This window comes from Portunus trituberculatus, chromosome 46 (assembly GCF_017591435.1).
Source record: "Portunus trituberculatus isolate SZX2019 chromosome 46, ASM1759143v1, whole genome shotgun sequence".
In the NCBI taxonomy this organism is placed as follows: domain Eukaryota; kingdom Metazoa; phylum Arthropoda; class Malacostraca; order Decapoda; family Portunidae; genus Portunus; species Portunus trituberculatus.
In genome coordinates this window covers 11779541-11800627 of record NC_059300.1, presented here as the reverse complement: position 1 = coordinate 11800627, position 21087 = coordinate 11779541, and the positions used below count along the sequence as shown (strand labels likewise).

At 45.6% G+C, this 21087-nt stretch overlaps 1 protein-coding gene across 5 annotated transcripts in view; it reads left to right on the top strand.

The window, feature by feature from the left end:
* Positions 1 to 21087, top strand: part of LOC123520314 (glutamate receptor 2-like) — a 109261-nt gene that overhangs the window by 68989 nt on the left and 19185 nt on the right. For 2 of the 5 annotated variants that reach the window (XM_045282521.1, XM_045282518.1), the window contains exons 3-4: positions 4789 to 5060; positions 20812 to 20893. The gene's annotated coding sequence lies outside the window, so the exon portion shown is untranslated. Of the gene's footprint in view, positions 1 to 4788; positions 5061 to 19965; positions 20894 to 21087 lie in introns of those variants that run through there. The other 3 variants (XM_045282522.1, XM_045282519.1, XM_045282520.1) reach the window with 2 other exon arrangements.

The following is a 21087-nucleotide window of genomic DNA, read 5'->3' as shown; positions in this document are numbered from 1 at the left end:
TGCCTTTCTCTCAGTTGTTTTTCACTGCAGGGGACAGTGTCTTGTGCTTAGCTCACTGTGCCAGGAGCTGCCGCGCCCCTGCCTCACCCTGGCGCTGCGGGCGAGGGGAGACGCTGTATCCGTCGTGGCATCAGGCAAACCTGTCTAGAAGGGATGCTGCCACCCCCTCAAGGGCCTAACCCGCACAAGCACGACATTAGTGTTCACCCTTCCCGCCGCCGAGGTTACGGGCGGGAGGCGGAGCAGCGGGACGAGGCGGGAGGGCGTGCGTGGCGGCGGGCCGGCAGGGGTGCTGTGCGGGTTCAATGGTCGGACGCCCAGGTAGAGAACACGCCGCCACCGCCTCACCCCCTTCCCCCCACGCCTCCTTCTGCACTCTCCTCACACTCCCTCCGTCGCCCTGGCTGTGCCCTTTGAGTGCAGGAAGCTGTGCAGCTTCCTCATCCATTGCAGTGCACGGCGGAATGACGGCCAACGCCGGGTGGAGGAATTAAGGCACCGCCGTGCCAGGCAGAGCGATGGCGGAGGCTGGTGAGCGATCATCATCTGGATCTGTGGAGCGGCCGCGTCTTGGCGACTCTGGCATCCGCGTCATTAGTATGCCTCGTAAAGCGCGGGCAACCGGCGAATGCTATGGCTGGTACAGTCCCGCCTATGCACGGCGACCCCGAGGCGCTTCCCTGACTTGTAATCTCACGTAATCTTGTGTAATTACGCATTTCCATTCGGTCAACAAGTGTATTAACCAAATGTTCCCTTCCAGAGTCTGCCAGGAGACACTCAGATCAGCGGGCAGGCGGGGGATATACGTGGCGGGAGGAGAGGAGGGGAAGAGGGGGAGGAGGAGGAGGAGGAGGAGGAAGAGGTGGTGGTGGTGGTGGTGGTCTTGCGTCAGCTGCAACGTGAGGTGATTAATGTCGCGCCAATGTAGGCCTGCCTACCAAGGATACCTCACCTGCACAGTCCATGGCTACAATGTTTCTTGAGAGACGAGACGAGGGCTTGTCGGGCTGCCTGGTGGACATCAGTAAGGGATGGGCGGGGAAAGCGGTGGGCCGAGGGGTGTCATGGCGCCTGGCTTGACATGACAGGAGCGAAGCAATGTCAGGAGTGCTGGGAAAAGTAATGCCATAGTCTGTTATATTGAGGAGAGTGCCGTGGTGTGCTTAACCAGGAAGCAGACACGCACACCTACACTATATTCGCACCTTTCCGAGCTTCACAGTGTCCTTTGGAGAGAGAGAGAGAGAGAGAGAGAGAGAGAGAGAGAGAGAGAGAGAGAGGCTTATTTTTATATCTATATTTTGAAACACTCACGAAGAAAAATCAAATAAAGATTTTTTTTTTACTTAGAGAGAGTGTAGGAGAGAGAGAGAGAGAGAGAGAGAGAGAGAGAGGGTGGGAAGGCGGACTAGGAGGCGATGGCTGCTCACTCTCCGGGGAACTAACCATTCTGAAAGCCCGACACTGCAGTGATTGATTATGACGCATGGGAGGCACCGCAGCCCGCCGTCCCACCAAGGCAGCGCGGGAGCAGCAGCCTTCCTTCCCCTCCTGCTGTAATGACAAGCTCAAGAAACCAAATTGTGGGGTTTTAAAAAGTGATCAATTCCTCTTTCCATCTCTCCTTCTTTGATTCTGTACATTAGCGCATTCTCTCTCTCTCTCTCTCTCTCTCTCTCTCTCTCTCTCTCTCTCTCTCTCTCTCTCTCTCTCTCTCTGTGTGTGTGTGTGTGTGTGTGTGTGTGTGTGTGTGTGTGTGTGTGTGTGTGTGTGTTTGTGTGTGTGGATTTAGAATTTTGACGTAGATAAGAACTCGGAATCTTAATTTTCATACATAGTAAACAGACGACAATGCCTTTCTCTCTCCCTGCGTCCTAATGTTGTGTTCTCGTTCATTATGCAGTGCGTGTCTTCTATTCATGTCTATTTTGTTTTGTTTTATTTTATTTTCATTTTTACCCTGTCTGGAATTCGGAATCCTATAAAATGTTAGGTTAGAAAAGGATATATGCCTCGTACACTATCTAATTCTGTAGCTTAACTCTTTATTGCGTGTGAGTGAGTGGAATCTGAGTTTTAACCACCTTCAGTACTTTTTATCTTTATTTTTGGGGGGTATGATTAGGTGATTTCATATGCATTATTAACTATCTATGGAGTTCAGGAGATTAATAGCTTGAGTCTTCACTATTTCAACCCCAACATAAGTTTCTGAAGCTGTATAAAATCACCAAATAGTTAAGGAGAATCAAACTGAAAACGCGTCTTGGTTGGTACCGAAGGGCTTAAACCAACTACAAACTTAAAAATCCAAAAAGGTTATACTAAAAAACCCAACACCTTCAACCTTGTGTTTTAATGGCGTCCACTCGTTAACTCTGTAACATTTCTGGTCCTTTGGATGGGGATTCCTGTCTCCGGCGCAAATAGGAACGTACCTTGATCGTTCTCCCTGTCCCCAAAGCGAGGACATCAGCCATCCCCTCCTACTACTACTCCTCCTCCTCCACACAACACACTCCAGCTGTGTAAAAACTGGAGTCGAAAGATATCCGTCACAGACAATGTTCATACAAATAGCGCGTCACTCGAACCGTGAAGGAAGCGGAGGCGCTGGGCGAGGCTCTGGTGGCAGGTGGAGGACGAGTGATAAGGGGAAAGCTGGGCCACTCCCTCTCTGAACGGCGGGAAGATACATGGATAGATAGTTATATTGATGTATAGTTAGATGGATAGATTGATAGTCAGACAGATAGACAGACGGATAGATAAAAAGATAGACAAATAGACAGAAAGATAGACAGACAGATTGATAGGCAGATAGACAGACAGACAGACAGGTAAATAGACAAATAGACAGATAGACAGACAAATAGGTAGATAGAGATAGACAGACAGATAGATAGATAAATAGATAGACAAATAGACAGAAAGACAGACACAGATTAATCGATAGATAGACATATAGACATACAGATAAAGATAGATAGACAGATAGTTGCATAGACACATAGGCAGACAGACAGAGAAATAGATAGATAGATAAACAGATAGAATGAAACGGAGTGGAGTGGAATTATAATACCAGAGAAAAAGAAAATAACTAACAGCGTCCAACGGTCACTTAGGCTCAAACAGTGAATAGTATCCAGGTAAACACATCAGGTGAACCAAGAGAGGAAAAAAAAGAGCAGTTTAAATTAGGTGAAGTTAGGTTAGGTTAGGATAAATTAGAAGGTTAAATTAGTTAGGTTAGGTTAGGTTAGATTAGGTTAGGTTAGAAGTAACTGAAACGAGGACCATTTTTAGAGACACTAATTGAAAAGAAAAAGGTGAATACAAAAAAAGAGCACACAAGTCAGGTTACATGAGAGTTAGGTTAGGTTAGGTGAGAGTTAGGTTAGGTTAAGTTAGAAGCTAATCTGATATCAAGAATTTTTTTCAGAGACACGAGTTGAAAAAAAAAAAAGATGAATCGTTGTATTTCTATGTAAAAGGGAAAAGCTAACCATGGAAAACAGAAAGAATAAAAAGAAATAGTAATAAAAAAAAGGCCCACTTAGATGCCAGTCCCCTCACAGGTCCGAGAAAAGTCTGAGAGAGCCTAAATAATGTTCGCTGCAGTTTATTACATATGCGGCATAAGGAATCAAGATCGAGAGCCCCACCAGCATGAACCTTGATGAGCCTCGTGTCCGGCGATGTAGTAAAGGTAATGTGGTCATCGTAACTCGGCATTCCTGCGGTGCTTGCCTCTGCCGTCACATTAGCGTCCGCGTGTTTGGGGTTAGTGTTATTGCTGGCGCTCGTAAAACCTTCTTCAGGCAGTGCGTGGGAATACGACCGTCCGTCACCTGTTGATGGAAGACGAGAGAGAGAGAGAGAGAGAGAGAGAGAGAGAGAGAGAGAGAGAGAGAGAGAGAGACATTCAAAATTCCTTATAAAAAAAAAACTACCTTTGCATAATATACGTAAGGATTTATCAGCAAAATTCTCAAGATCAGTAATCACGATATGTCAAAAGAAAAAAGAAAATAGATTCAAACTGGATAAACTTACACTGAATAATACTAACGATATAAAAAAAATTAATCAGAGGAAGGAATTGCATCTTTAATAGAGTGAATAGTTAGACAGATAGATGGTGATAGACAGTGGTGGATGAACAGAATAGACACAGTGATCAGCTTAATGGAGCGTGGGTCATTACAGGAGTTTTAAGAGATTAGACATATTTAGGAAGAAATAGATGAGATTCCTTCTGGGCCAGCCACGTGCCTATAGGCCTGAACGCTTCTTGCAGCTTCCCTTAGTAGTTCTGATGAATAGAATAAATAAAATAGAGATGAGACACAAGGGATCGGAGAGCATCATACGAGCGAAAGAGATAAATAGATAGATAGGTAGATAGATAGATAGATAGATAGATAGATAGATAGATAGATAGATATATAGATAGGTAGATAGTCAGACAGATAGACAGACGGATAGATAAAAAGATAGACGAATAGACTGATAGATAGATAGATAGATAGATAGATAGATAGACACACACAGAGAGAGAGAGAGAGAGAGAGAGAGAGAGAGAGAGAGAGAGAGAGAGAGAGAGAGAGAGAGATATTAATTTCCATAACCTCTTCTCATTAGGTTCTAATTCCAATGTATAATAATTTCTTTTGCGAGTTCTTGTTAAATTCTGAATTATGTAATGACCTTTATTTCCATTTTTATTCAATTATACTATTTTTTTTTTTTACTTTTCCCCTCCTTCATCGCCTTCTGCAGATTTGATGGCGCCCGTGATATTGCCCTGACGGAGTTCCACACCAACCTGGGAGTAGGAGTGGAGGGAGTCAGGGGCGCCGTGTGAGGGAGCAGGGCTGGCGTGCAGGCAACAACGGATGGACGCATGACGGTTGACGGCTGACGGCTGACGGTTGAAGGCTGGCGGTTGAAGGCTGGCGGTTGAAGGCTGACGGTTGAAGGCTGACGGTTGAAGGCTGGCGGTTGAAGGCTGACGGTTCGGCAGTGTTAGTGAAGCAAGACGTGCCTGCAAGGTGAGCTGCAGCGGAGCATCTGTTTACTGTGAACTCTCTTTATTTTGGTCTATCTTATTCAGTTTATTTATTCATTTTTTAGTGTTTTGTAGACCGTGAGAGAGAGAGAGAGAGAGAGAGAGAGAGAGAGAGAGAGAGAGAGAGAGAGAGTGTGTTACTTCTTTTTGGGTCACTTTCATCACCGTATACCATGATATGTCCGTCTGTCTGTCTGTCTATTTATCTTTCTGTCTCTATCTGTCTGTCTCTCTCTCTCTCTCTCTCTCTCTCTCTCTCTCTCTCTCTCTCTCTCTCTCTCTCTCTCTCTGTACCTATTTATCTATCTATCTATCTATCTATCTATCAATCTCCTGTATTGGTGTTACGAGTCAAGCATAACCAAAAGAGCGAAAACAAGGCCACGATGAGAAAGCCAGTCCCAAAAGGAAGGTCAAAAAAAATAACCAAACGGCAGGATAAGTGTCTTGAAACCTCCCTTTTGTTATTACTGTCCCAAACCATCCCGTGTTAGCAGAGGGGCCAAGTCACCTGTGTTCATCCATACACGCGGCTCTCCTCCTCACATCTGCGCTCCGTAGTGGGTGTAGCGTGGCCGAGCGTGGCGTGTTTGGAGCGTTTGGCGTGTTCGGCGTTTAAATCAACAAGGATATGCTAGTGTAGTGGTGGCCGCTTTGCTCTCTCACCATCACAGTTGAAGATACTCGTGTTTTTAATCCCTTCAGTACTGGGATGCATTTTTACCTTGAGTTTTGGGTGTCATTATACGATTTCATTTTCATCAGGAGGTCAGAAGATTAATGGCCACAGTCTTCACTATTTCAACCACCACATAAGTTTCTGAAGCTGTAAAGAAATCACTAAACAGTAAGCAGAATGAATACGAAAACGCATCAAGGCACTGAAGGGGTTAAGAGTATTTTTATGGATCTAGTGATAGATTAGCAAGATTTCTAGTTCATTAACCTCTTCAGTTCCATGACACGTTTCCATATTCATTCTGCTTACTGTTTGGTGATTTCATGCAGCTTCAGTAACTTATGTGTGGATTAAGATAGTCAAGATTGTGGCTATTAATCTTTTAACTTCCATAGACACTTTCTAATGTGAATAAAATCGTCTAATCACACCTAAAACTCAGGTAAAAAATGCGTCCCAGTACTGAAGGGGTTATAGGAGAAACTGTCTTGGAAACCCGGCTATTTGTCTCTGTGGCCTTGGGAAATTAATGTGGTGAGAGTAGAAGGTGTTCCTGAATACGAGCGTAGATTCATTCATTAGTCGACTCGTGCGCAGGGAATACTGGAGGGAACCGCAGGACGTCTCAGTGCCATGTGTCCTCTTGATGGAACGCGAGGGAACTTCTGAGCTACGTGAGAGAGAATGGTGCTTCCCGCTTTTTTGGTCACTTTCATCATCGTATACCATGATCTCTCTCTCTCTCTCTCTCTCTCTCTCTCTCTCTCTCTCTCTCTCTCTCTCTCTCTCTCTCTCTTTATCTATCTATCTATTTTTTTCAAGGTTATTAAGGTGATATGCGTTGTTTAGATAAGGACTGAAGCATTGTAAGCCTTGTTAGTGAAGGATTTAGTTGTTCTATTGATTCACTGTTTCTAAGTTGTGTTATTTAAAGATTTGATTGTTCCAAGCTCTTTAAGGATTCAAACCCTGTGTTATAAAAAAATAGTGCGTTCCAATCTGCGTATGTTTTAGGCTTCAGACATTCCAAGTTGTGTTGCTTAAGAGTCTCATTGTGGTAATCTGTGCTTATCTAATGAGTGAGCCATTCTAGGATGAGTTATTGTACGGCTTGTATTATTGATCGAAGCTGTGTTTATTTCAGAGTTAAAAAGGATCCAAGCTGTATCTGTTGTTGGATTCAAGTACTTGTTGTTGTTGTGTACTTTTCAGCTGTATGACTGTTTTATGTAAAGGTGAAAGTGTTCTGAAAAGGGAGTGTTTATCTAAGGGTTAAGACGATCCAAGATGTATCTGTTGGAGGATTCAAGTGCTTGTTGTTGTCTGTTTTTATTTACTTTTTAGCTGTACAGGTATTCTATGTAAAGGAGAAAGTGTTCTAAAAAGGAAGTGTTTATCTAAGGATTAAGACGGTCCAAGCTGTATCTGTTGGACGATTCAGAGTGCTTGTTGTTGTCTATTTTTTTTTTTTTTTTTAGCTGTACAAGTATTCTATGTAAAGGTGAAAGTGTTTTAAAAAGGAAGTGTTTATCTAAGGGTAAGGACGGTCCAAGCTCTATCTGTTGGAGGATTCAAGTGTTTTTCTTTAGCTATATGAATATTTGATCTCAAGATGAAAGTATTCTAAAAGGGAAGTGTTTATTTAAAAGCTTAAGTGTCTATTCAAATGCTCAAGGCTTCACTAATCCACGACCACCACCAGATGGCTCTTACCGGTCAGGAGATCATGCTGAGATTCACTTTGACGTGCCGCCCTTACTGGGAGGCCTCTCTGCTTCAAAGTCTCTAGTGATATTCGCATTGCTATTAACTTTTAGTGACCCGCAGAGGTGTTGGTGTCTAAGCAAGCCATGGAATTTACCCACATTCTGCTGGAAAGTCTGGCATGTGATTCTGTGTTGAAGCCTCGCGCTGAGCTGTATATTAATTCTCAGTGACAGGATCCGGTTGCAATCCTAATCATGGGAGAGAGAGAGAGAGAGAGAGAGTGTGTGTGTGTGTGTGTGTGTGTGTGTGTATCCCTCACTCCCGAGACGCCAGCAGCAGCCGTGTTTCCTCCATAGGGTAACATTGAGGTCTGTACCGTACGTGTAAGACAATTTTTGGTTGCGGGACGTGCACGGAAATATACCAGTCGGAAATGTGTTCGATATTGGACAAGCAGCAGTGTTTATTAGTTATCGGAGCCACGTTTCATTGACTGTTTGAACTTGTTAATGGTGATGTAACGATTCTTTTTTATTCGCGAAAATTGGCAAATGAAAAAATGTTAAGAGCGTGGAGTGGAATAATAACTTCTTGACCCTTCATGTTTCTGTTTCTTAAGTCAGACTCGAGGCTTGAGGTTATCGTGAGTATGATGGTCTGGAGGCTTCGAGTGACGGCGGGGCGTTGTAAGTCTTGAAGGAAGAGACTCAGCTGCCCTCACGTGACCTGACCACCTGCGGCTTGACACACTCCTTCCCGCATCATCCTCCTGTTAGCTGAGAGTGGTTTTTCTCTTGGCTCTTGGCCGGCACTCTCCCTATCCCCTGCATGTGTGCAGGGCGCTGTGATCAATAGAAACTAAACAAAATTTCCTGCAAATATTTATAAGAATGTTCTCGACGGCAGGTGTTCAGTTGCATGTGGTCTCGGCAGCCACACAGACGGGAAAATTATTCAAACTCAGTAAAAATCTGTTCTGAGAGAGCATCAGCCCGAGGCGTGTCCTCCAGCAGCATCAGCATCAGCAGCAGCGGCGGCGGATGCGGCGCGGCAGCTCCCTGCGTCTGTCCGTCACACGTGCGCTAACTGGGTGCGGCAGGGAATATAATCTCACCGTCAGCGCTGCCCGCGCCGCCGGCATGACGCGGGGTGGTCCCTCCCAGGGATTACTTATACATGCAACATTAGATCAGTTTTCTTATTGTCTTCTGGAGCCGTTTGTATTTGCTTCTGTGACAGTTATGGCTGATTACTCAACATCAACACAAAACTGACAGGAAGCTTTAGAAATTTGTGCAAGTTTTATAGCTTGTCGTCCACTACCACCATTACCAACCCGCTGCCACATGCAGGCTGCTGCTGCTGCTGCTGCTGCTGCTGTTGTTGTTGTTGTTGTTGTTGTTGTTGTTGTTGTTGTTGTTGTTGTTGTTGTTGTTGTTGTTGTTGTTGTTGTTGTTGTTGTTGTTGTTGTTGCTGCTGCTGCTGCTGCTGTTATTGAGAATCCAGATTTTCCTTTTTTTTTTTAACAATACACGGAGCTAAAAAAAAAAAAAAATAGAGAAGAAAATAAAGGAAAGAAAAAAAAAAAAAATGGAACCAAGTGACAGGTCTCGCCGCGGGCCTTCCACCACGCCGTTTAGGTGACGTGAGTTCCTGTTTTCTGTCGTTTTGTTTCCTCCCATTTTTTTGTTTATTTTCAGTTTGTCTTGCATGTTGCGTGTGCACGTGCACCTCATTGCCATGCACTGGTAAAGCTCAGTTATCTCTTACTTTTATCATTTTTGTGCATGCCATTCATTCTGCAGTCTGTGTTCTCGTCCTCCTCCCATCAGTCCTTCCTTGCTCCTCTCCCTCACCCTTACCAGCGTCACACACCCTGCAACACACCACACATCAGTTCCCCAAAGCTGCGCCCAGAGTGTGTCTCCGTGCCACGAGGATTAGTGGCTGTCACTCGGGCGAGGACGACACAATGCCCAAGGATGTGCCACCTCACGCTCTTCTCTTGTTTACCCGTAACCTGCCGAGCTATACGTCACTGCTAGCCTCTACCCGGGGCATCTCTAGGACGCCGCCTCACCGGCAGGAGGTTCAGCGGTATACAAGATGGAGGAGGAGGTGGCAAGAAAGGTGTATTCTGGACTGGAATTATCATAAACAAGGAGGGGGAGGGGTGCAGCGGCGGGTCTGATCACATTCCTCCCCACCGTTCCCAGGCATACGCAGGCTGAGTTCCAAGAAGTTACCGAGGATGAGTGAGCACAAGCGGCGCCAGGAACGGCATGTGTGTGTGTTCTTTCCCGGTGGAGACACCACCATCTCTGCTGCTGCCACCGCCCTGGATGGCCCGCGGTGCAGTGGGTCCCTGGACTGCTGCTATGAGGCGTGCGACGTGAGGCTCCACCATCACCGAGGATTTACTTGTTCTGTAGAAAAAATATTACACACACACACACACACACACACACACACACACACACACACACACACACACACACCGCGTAGTGTAGTGGTTAGCACGCTCGACTCACAATCGAGAGGGCCGGGTTCGAGTCCCGGCGCGGCGAGGCAAATGGGCAAGTCTCTTAATGTGTGGCCCCTGTTCACCTAGCAGTAAATAGGTACGGGATGTAACTCGAGGGGTTGTGGCCTCGCTTTCCCGGTGTGTGGAGTGTGTTGTGGTCTCAGTCCTAGCCGAAGATCGGTCTATGAGCTCTGAGCTCGCTCCGTAATGGGAAAGACTGGCTGGGTGACCAGCAGGAAACCGAGGTGAATTACACAGACACACACACACACACACACACACACACACACACACACACACACACAGACACACAGACGCACACGCACAAGCACACACACTCACACTGTAGTGACAAATTTATTTAGATAGAAAAGAAACTTTCTGTGTTGTTGTTGTTTTGAGCAGTGGTGTTGGTGGTGGTGGAGGTGGGAAAGGGGCGGAGTGGGCTGTGTGTGGCTGACGGTGGCGCAGGGTGGGCGGCGACAGGTGTGCGTGTGGTAGCGATGACACTCGTCTTGGCCGCGGCATTTTCTTTGGAGAGAAGAGGGAGTGTGTAGAGAGCGTAGCTGTGGAAGACGGTGATTAGGGCGAGTGTCTCTAGCCTTGGGCGGAGCGGGAGGCGCCATCTCATGAAAACTGGCGGTGATACAACAAAGACTGAGAGCAGCCTGCCTCGGAGCCAAACACTCCACCACCACACTCCTCACTCCTGCTGCCTGGCCAGTGTCACCATTTGCTTCAGTTCATGTCAAAGGTTTAAACTCTGTAATTCGTTGGTCAGTCAATATGCAAACGAACGTACCGGTCTTGATTAACATGTGAGGAAACGTCCCGGGCACCTTTACGTAACACCTGAGGGGGGGTGAAGCGTGTCCCGCGGCGAAGGGTGACGGCAGGGAAGACCGCCCAAAAAAGACGGCGCCCTCCCCATTCACAAAGAAAAAAAAGGTGTATGAGCCTCGAAGAGCGACTATAACGACGCTCCAAGGGAAGGAGGCGCGCCGGTTTCTGTGATAGCGGTGGTCAACCTTCGCGCCAAATTCACAAAAGGAGGGATACGTTGCCTAGACCTCCCCGCCGGGCCGCTCTGTCCACACCATAATAAGAGGCCAAACTGGAGCGTGTGCAGCGGCGTCCCTAGCGTCTGCCCATCCTCCCCGGCCGCCCAGACACCGGGGAAGGAAGGCCGCCGCCGCTTACCTCCCCAACAACCCAACAACCCAGTCAGTGTCTTGGTTTGTGCGGGAACAGCGGGGACGGAATCTGCAAGAGCCTTCTGATATAGACTCCGAATTTATGTCCCAGCAGTAGTCCTTGTCTCTCTCCCCATTAGAGAGAGAGAGAGAGAGAGAGAGAGAGAGAGAGAGAGAGAGAGAGAGAGAGAGAGAGAGAGGTGACATTGCGACGCTGAGAAGCAAACGAGCTGGCCAGAGGAAGTTTATGCCACACGTCACGCATTAAGGCGAGTTATAAGCGACCATTCGACACGCTGGACTTGCCATTAGGAAGGGACAGCCATGTCAGAGAGAGAGAGAGAGAGAGAGAGAGAGAGAGAGAGAGAGAGAGAGAGAGAGAGAGAGAGAAGAAGCAAGAAAAGAATAAGAAAGAATGCAAGAAAGGAAAAAAAAATGCAGGAACAAAGGAAAGAAAACTTAGAGTAAAAAAGGAAGAGAGGAAGAGAAGGAATTACAGTAAAGAAAACGAAAAGACGAAGAAGAAGAAGAAGAAACCAGGAGGAGGGTGAAAAAGAAAACGAATACCTGAGGAAAAGAAGAAATCACTAGAAAGAAAATGAAAGAGGGAGGAAAAGAAGAAGAAAAGAAAGAAATGAGGGAGGAGAAGGCTTACACGGAGGAGGAGGAAAGGAAAAACGAAAGGAAGAGATGCGATTACAGGGAGAAGGAAAAAGGAAGGAGTGAAAGAGGAGAAAGAGAGGAGGAATCTTCTGAAGGAGGAAAGGTGAGACAGTGAAGGAGGAAAAGATATCAAAAGCTTAAAACGAAGGAGGAGGAAGATGCGAAGGAGGAAAATGGAGAGGAAGAGGAGAAGAACGAGGAAGAAGACCAGGAGGAGAAGGAAAAATAAACAGAAAACGAGGAGAAAGAGAAGATAAAGATGAAAATGAGAAGGGACAAAAAAAAAAAAAAAAAGAGGATAAGCAGAAAAGAGGATACGATTTAAGAAAGAGCAGGAAGAAAGAGAACCAAAAGAAAACAGAGACAAAATAAAGATAAACACAGAGAGAGAATGAGAAAAACGATTAGGAAGAGAGAGAGAGAGAGAGAGAGAGAGAGAGAGAGAGAGAGAGAGAGAGAGAGAGAGGAAGAAGAGGAACAGAAAGAAATAAAAAAAAAACAGATCACACAAACAAGAAAAAAATTAAAATCACAGAAAAGAAAGAAAGAAGAATAGGAGAAGAAGAAATAGGAAGAAAAGGAGGAGGAGGAGGAGGAGGAGGAGGAGGAGGAGGAGGAGGAGGAGGAGGGTGGAGCAGCTTTATCCTTTCTCCCCAAACCATCGCCCAAGAGGAGGATGAGTCAAATGGCGCTCTGTTGCTACCTGGCGCGGAGACTCCAGACTTGTTTGTAAAGGAGGTGGAGCCACGCGAAGAAATGAGAGAGAGAGAGAGAGAGAGAGAGAGAGAGAGAGAGAGAGAGAGAGAGAGAGAGAGAGAGAGAGAGAGAGAGACAGACAGACAGACATATAGAGAGAGATAGGCAGACAAAGAGACAGACAGACAGAGACAGACAGACAGACAGACAGACCGACAGAGAATTATGGAGAAAGGAAAGAAGGAGCGGAAGATAAAAAATATGATAAAACAGTGAAGGAAGAGAGAGAGAGAGAGAGAGAGAGAGAGAGAGAGAGAGAGAGAGAGAGAGAGAGAGAAAAGGCAAGGGAGAATTAAGAAGGAGAAAGTAGAAAGAGAAAGAAAAAAGATGAATTAGAGAGAGAAGGAAAAAGAAAGAAAAGAGAAAAAATAGATAAAAAATAGAGAGAAGAGAGATGGGGAAAGGGGAGTAAGAGATGGAAGAATAGGGGAGAAGAAGAAAGCAATGGGAGGGGAGAGAGAAAACACATGAAGAAGTAGAGAAGGGGGAGAAATAAGGGAGGAGAGGAGGAAACACGAAAGGGGAGGCTGACAGAGGGATTATGATACAGAAAGGAAGACGAGAAAGAGGAGGAGGAGGAGGAGGAGGAGGAGGAGGAGGAGGAGGAGGAGGAGGAAAAGAAAAATGTTAGAAAAAAATATACGGTTAAAAAGAAAAAGAAAAGAGAAAATGAATAAAAAAGGATAGGGAGAAAATAAGAGAAGAAAGCAAAGAGTGAGAGAAACGAGGGAATAAGAAGGAAATGATGATGATGAGGAGAGAGAGAGAGAAAGAGAGAGAGAGAGAGAGAGAGAGAGAGAGAGAGAGAGAGAGAGAGAGAGAGAGAGAGAGAGAGAGAGAGAGAGAGAGAAAGGACGAAATTATTTGATAGATTACCTGGTACAAGTCACACATCATTTCTATCTTCATTGTATACCTGTATTTAATTTCCCTTCCTGTATTTTTGGTCTTTAGTTTTGTGGAAATACTGTGGTTTATTCACTTACCGTTATTATCTACTATTATCTTCATTCCTTCTTTTCGGCAACTGTTTCTTCTGTCCACCAACGTCTTCTATTTGTGTTTCTTTTTTTTTTTTCTCGCGTCTATCATAGTTTGTCTTTCATTGTTACCATCTCTCTGTTTGTTTACTCGTCAACTTTCGCCTTTATTATCACTGGTGTGACGTATCCATCATCATCATCATCATCATCATCATCATCATCATCATCATCATTATCATCATCTATTCATCTCTCCATATTTATCACCTTTTCTCTCACTATCATCATCATGCGTTCGTGTACTTGTCAATATTCTCTCCCTCTTGTCTACATATCCACTTCGCATTAACCTCTTCAGTACATGACACGTTTTCATATTCATTCTGATTATTATTTGCTGCTCTTATACATCTTCAGAAGCTTATATGGGGGATTGAAAAAGTGAAGACTGGCCATTAATCTTCTGACCTCCATAAACCCTTCCTAATATTAATAAAATAGTCTTATCACATCCAAAACTCAAGGTAAAAATGCGTCCCAGTACTGAAGGGATTAATACTAAATTCACATAAACGTTTTTACTGAAGGATTCAATCACGGCAACTGTGTCAGGGAAGTTAACATCAGTTCAATATTCGAATCTCACTGCTAACGTTTCATTAACCCTTTCAGTACCATGACGCCTTTTCCTATTTATTCTGGCTACTATTTGGTGATTTTTATACAGTTCCAAAACCTTATGTGGTGATTAGAATAGTGAAGACTCTGGCCATTAATCTTCTGACTTCCATAGACTCTTCCTAATCTAAATAAAATCGTTCAATTATACTCAAAACTCAAGGTAGAAATGAGTGCCAGTACTGAAGGGGTTAAGTAGATCACGATTTGAATGAGAGAGAAAAAACTATCATATTTGGCCAGAAAGACACTGTTATTGTATTGGGATGGGTAGATTAGGTTGATTTCCATGCTTCTCTTCCTCCCACACTTCTCCCTTTTCCTCCTCCGTTCCTGGATCCTTAAGGAAGCAATATATATATATATATATATATATATATATATATATATATATATATATATATATATATATATATATATATATATATATATATATATATATATATATATATATATATATATATATATATATATATATATATATATATATATATATATATATATATATATATATATACACACACACACACACACACACACACACACACACACACACACACACACACACACACACACACACACAGGAAAGGTCTTTTGGTGGCTCCTCTGTCTCGCCTTCTGCCTCGCCTTCAGACAGATGGTTCAATATCCTGTAGTACTCGCAACAACTCCCACCTTTATCTCTACATAGTGCTGGTTACTGTAGATACCCGTGAATATTGTAAATTTACTGTAATGACATCTTTCTTCATCTTTCTTGATAACTACTGCGGGGATATCATTATTTCTTTTATTCGTCATTATAAAGTTGTTGTGATCACTTAATTATCTTTAAAAATGCGTCTTTCTCGATTATTGTCAGAGGAGTTTTGACTTATGTTGTCTTTTTCCTCGTTCTTTTCCTCTCCTTTGTCGTTGTGACTGGTGTTGGCAGCGAGCCACGACTGCTGCACTGCGTCTTCACCGTCTCCTGCAGCGTGTACTCAAGGCGCCCTCACTGTTGTCTCCTTTCTCTCGTTAGTAGGCCATTGCTGTTTGCTTGTCTTCAGTTTCCGTGGTGGCGATTCATGTCTTCCTCGTTCCTTCACTGCTCGTGTATGTCTCGCAGCGCTAGGTGAGATGGAGGCGAGGAATGTCACTGTGTATCCGCGTTCCCGCCTCCCCGACGCCCACTCGCCTCCCCGCAGCACTGGACCTGGAGGCGCAACAAATATGTCTGTGGGAGCAACCAGCAGGCAACGGTTAGCCCCGTTCCTTAGCGGCCGCCTACCTACCCTTCCCGGACGTAAATATTTATGACCATCGCAAAAAAGGGTCTCGAGCACAGCGCAGAGGAGAGGAAAAAATGTTTCAATGGTCGATTATTACACGAATATAGAGTGGACTGGCCCGGCGCCCCGCGAGCCGCGGCGTTGCTTGTGTGGGAACCAGGTGGGTCAGCGGGGCAGTGTGGCCTCATTTCTCCCTTGTGTCAGTCGAGAAGACCTCTAATCAGCGCCACAGGGAGGGTCCTCGCCAGGCGGAGTGGGAGAAGGGAGGCACGACAGTGGTGCTAGTTTTTGTAACGGTCATGTCTGGGCGACGCTAAGCCCCGGGGTGACGGATCGACCGCACTTGCTGGTCGACCCTGGGCTGCTTCGTGCCGGCCAGGGGGAGGAAAGGCCGCCCTGCCAAGCCTTTAAGGTTACTTGTCTCCCTCGGTGCGGCGGATGATCCGCCCAGACTTCCTCCCTTCCACCCACCACCACCACCACCCCACCACCACCACCACCACCACCACCACCACCCTGAACAGTACTACAAAGTGAGTTTCTGGACAGCGGAGGAGCCACAAGTATACCAGACTGGCTAGGCGTTCGGTGCTCGGCATGGCTCGGATCTTGACAAGCGGATCGAGGGTCTTCAAACAATTTTTACACAAAAAACTGGATCACCTCATGTCACCCCAAACGACCTGGCCTCAGCACCGCACCGGTCCGCACCGCACCACGCCTCACCGTACCACACCATCCCAGCTAGGACTCCCCACTGTACCCACAACACCAGTAATAAAACACACACGACACAACACACTTTAGAGCCTCATGCCTTTAAGATTGAGCGTAACTCATCGACTAAGCCACAACAACAATAATAGCCCCACTATAAACTTTAGAACCTTTGATATTAACTAAAATCAAGACGCCTCTCCACCAAGGATAAACCCATCAACTAATCTTCTGAAGGCAATAAAATAACACTGGTTTGTATAGCCTTTTCTTTACCCAAGCAATCATGGATCCCCCTCCCTCCACTCCTTCCCCTCCTACTCCTCTCTCCTCCTTCTACCCTCCCCGATCCTGGAGTATCAGGGCAGCGAGGCGAGTAACTTTACTAATGAGGCGCTTACTGGATCACTGACACTACACGGTTACCTTCCTGCTCCCTCCTGACACGCTGGCTGGACTATTATGAGGGCTGGATGTGAACTGGTGGTGGTGATTGGGGTGCTCGTGGCGGTGGTGGTGGTGGTGGTGGTGATGGAAGAGAAAAATTAGCACAAAATGAGAAGAAAGAAAAGAGAAAAGAAGAAGGAAGAATAGGAAGAAGAGGATCTAATGTTTTTTTGGATAAAGAGTAATGATAATGAAGGAAGAAAGAAAGAAGAAGAAGAAGAAGAAGAAGAAGAAGAAGAAGAAGAAGAAGAAGAAGTGGAAAAAAAGAAGAAGAGTGGTGACGAGAATACGAAGAAAGGAAGAATAGAAGAAGGAGAAGAAAAACAAGACAAGAAAGAGGATGAAGCACAGAAGATAACGAATGAAGAGGGTAAGAAGAAACAAAAATTAAAAATGGAAAAGGATGAGGAGGATGAAAATAAAAAAGAGTGTGGGAAAAAGAAGGAAGAAGAGAACAAACAAAGAAAACAATAAAAAAGGATGCCAGTGAAGAGAGAGAGAGAGAGAGAGAGAGAGAGAGAGAGAGAGAGAGAGAAAGGAGGAAAAAGATAAGAGGAAAAAAAAAGGAGAGAGAGAGAGAGAGAGAGAGAGAGAGAGAGAGAGAGAGAGAGAGAGAGAGAGAGAGAGAGAGAGAGAGAGAGAGAGAGAGAGAAAGGCAACTGGAGAAACAATTTGGTGTAGGGCGTAGGGGGAGGGACCGGGGGAGGGGGTGTCCTGAAGGTAGAGGTGAGAGAAGTAGGAGGGGGGGGGGACGCGTGTGTTACGTTGTCATCACTCACCCCGGGACGCGCTCTGCCATTATACGGGAGACGGAGACGCGGGAAATTGCACCTTGGCGTAATGAGACCGTAAAATAACTGCAGAGAGAGAGAGAGAGAGAGAGAGAGAGAGAAAGGTCAATATATAATGCTCATATTCAGAAACGGTTCTCTCTCTCTCTCTCTCTCTCTCTCTCTCTCTCTCTCTCTCTCTCTCTCTCTCTCTCTCTCTCTACGACCATTTTCAAAGACTACAGAGACGATTAGCCGAGTTCAAAAGAGTGTTTGTCCTATTGATAAAGCAAAAAAAAAAAAAAGAAACATGTCACTATATAGAACTACAGAAATATCCTTAAAAACCCGTGTCACTTCAACTGAAGCCCTTTGAAAATAGTGAAGGTGCAGCGCGGAAGAGTTTGAGAATATGAGCCTTAGTGTCGTGTCAATACTCATGTCAACAGTCGTAGATTGGCCTCTTCACTTCAAACCTTTCACTGTTTCTTGGCGCATTCTTCCTCGACCTCCTCTCAGTGAAATCTGTAACAAGCGACAAGCATAGAATAACTGAAACAATAATTAAAAAGAAGAGATTTAGCAATTTTTCGGCAGGGTAATAGTTGGAGGTGGCTGTAGAGCAAGGAGAAATGCCTCAGAGGGGTTAGTAATTAGAGAAACACATGCCAAACACCAGAGAAGGTTTTACTGATAAGCCACATTGGAATCATCGTCTCTGTTTCATAGATATCTTCTGACTATTGTATTGTATCATGTAGGCACTGGCACATCCACTCTTTCTCACTAAATAGGTTGCAGAGTTATTGGTACACTTTTTAAGCTAGCATAATTCGTTGGAGAAGAAAGAAAGGAAGGAAGGTGCTGTTTTCTGTGTGACTGTGTATAATCATTTTCTCTCTCTCTCTCTCTCTCTCTCTCTCTCTCTCTCTCTCTCTCTCTCTCTCTCTCTCTCTCTCTCTCTCTCTCTCTCTCTCTCTCTTTCTCTCTCTCTCAGTAAATTCATTGCATACCTCAGCGCAAGAGTTAACAATGTCACAGAGTAGTTCTCCATGTCAATCTCCTCCTCCGTCGTGTTCCCCGCGCTGTGGCCAAGTGACCCAGCCCTGGCGGATTCACTGGCGGGGTTTTTGCCGTGAGAGTGGAGGAAACTTGTGTAAGTGATGATTAAGTCTAGATAAATCTGATTAGAGAAAGTTATGCTGGGATGGTTAAGGTCATGTTGTTAAGTGTTTCTCTTTTAGTTTAACGAGCAAAAACCGTCCGCTGTAAAAGTTTGGGATGAAGAGCAAGGAAGTGAACGAGCGAGCCACTTCACTGACGAGACCATTTTGGAAAAGATACCCACACTACACATTCTATATAGCCTCGCATACACAAAAAATTCATTTATGTGCACATTTTTGTGGTATGTTTTCTTTAGAGCTGATAAATTCTGCCAGACATCAAATTTCAAGATTCTTAAAAGGAACAGCTGGCGGGGCGGGTGGAGGGGCGCCATTAGTCGAGTCTGGCAGAGGCTACATCAACTATAATGCCGAGGGATTTGCCTCTATGTTGCATGTCATGGCCGCAGGATACATGACAGGTGTATGGCAGGAGGGAAAGGAGGAGGAGGGACAGGGAAAGGAAGCGGGGAGGAGGGTGAGGAACAGAGAGAGAAGTGAAAGAAGGAAAAGAGCAGAGGGGCTGGTGGGGGGAGGACGCGAGGTGCAGGGTAGGTCAGCAATGTTTTCACGCAGAATATTTCAAATTCATGGCATACGTACCGCTGCTAGTTTACTTGGGTCACCTGTATTCATCCTGTAAGGAATGTGACCAGCAATACCTGTGTACTTTCCTTGAATTATATGTAAAGTAGAAACCACGAAGGAGTTAAAGGAGATGAGCCTCCGTCAGGTGAACACAGCTCGTAAAGCCTTGCTGGTGTCCACGCTGCTCTCGTAAACATCCGTCAAGCGGACCACGTTAGTGTCATGCGCTTCAATCCTACACAGATCGCGAGACGCTGGATTCCTGGGCGTGGGTCAGCTGGGGACGCCCTTCACAAAAGGGTGAGCGTCTGCCTGGGAGCGGCTCGGGTGGCGCTGCAAGCATTATTGACATGATAACACCGCGCCACTCTGCCTTACACCGAGATTATCGTTTTGATTGGCTGTTATGATGGAGCGGTTCTTCATGAGCCGGACCTGGGTGTGTGGTGTAGGGGATAGTGCTGCAGCCCTGCGGCGCGGCCAGCCAGCCTCACGTGTGCCGGCGGGTGTGGAGTCCTCCATACAGAATTGCGGCTGATATGTCTTAGCTGCTGGCGGTTTTTTGTCTCTTCCGATACTCTCTAATAGTGGTTTCATAAATCAGGATTAACGCCGGGTTCCTCTGCACGCACTGACGTGAGTTATTGCAAGGCTGGTGTTGGGTTGCCAGACGCCACTCTCCACGCCGCGCCGCCCACTTGCCCACCCTCCACGCGCCGCCCACCTCCTCAACGATGTGCACACTCGCCACTGTTTGTGTTTCGCTTGGTGTCTCTCTGCAATCCCAAGACTTACGCAACATCTTGGAGATAATTCTGGAAAAGTTTCAGAACTGTTGCAGTAAAATGCAGCACCGCGTTATCTGACGCAGTGAGGCGGCGGTTAGAGTCCCCTGGCCAGTCTGGTCCACCACGTGATTAGTACAATGCCCGGGACATAAGTCTACTGCCTCAAAAGAGTATACCATGTTGCAACACTATCTCTGACCAACTTCAGCTTGGGAAACATAGCAGCTTGATATCTATGTGTATATACTCGTGCACATCTGTATACACGCACATACACACACATAAAGTTGTACTCTTACTTATTTTATAGGAAGATAATCTATTACTTACTTAGCTAATATAGTGTTCGAATTCAGTGTTTTGTCTTAACCAAGACTCTCGCCTTCACCTTCCAGTCAAGCTCTCTCTTCGCGCTGGTCACCGCTGAGGAACACTCTACGTGAAGGGACAAGCTCACACAGATCCCGTGAACCGACCTCCCTCTGTAATACATACAATGTGATCCCTAATGAAGCGGTTCATGTTGAGTCTCTTAAAAGAAAGACATTCTAACACGAGGCATTTCCCTCCTATGGAGCATCCTTACGGAACACTTTCCCTCTTTCTCTCAGTAAAAAAATTCTGACAGGGTACATGGCCATCCCCTCACCCCCCCCCAAACATGGTGTGACAGCCCCCGCCGTACACATAACAAACGATCTGTGCACAGCAGGGTCCGTGGCTGCTTCCCTCCACATGCTTATAATCCTTGTAGGTTCCCAGGGCGGTGTGTGCCCCTCTCAACCTGCTCCTCTTGTGTCGCAGGTGGATATTCACGCCTGCCCCCACGGAAGTACTGGTGGTGTGCTGGCCAGGCCTCCGTGATGATGCCCTCAGTGATACTGAGGTGAGTTGGCTCCTTTTATTGTTGTTATTGTTGTTGTTGTTGTTGTTGTTGTTGTTGTTGAGAGATGTTTTCTGTTGTCATTTATCTTGTTTTTATAGTATTATTGAATTTCATCGTTCTTGGTGCTGCTACTGGTAGGTCTCCTGTAAGAATAGTAGTACTAGTAGTAGTAGTAGTAGTAGCAGCAGCACCTT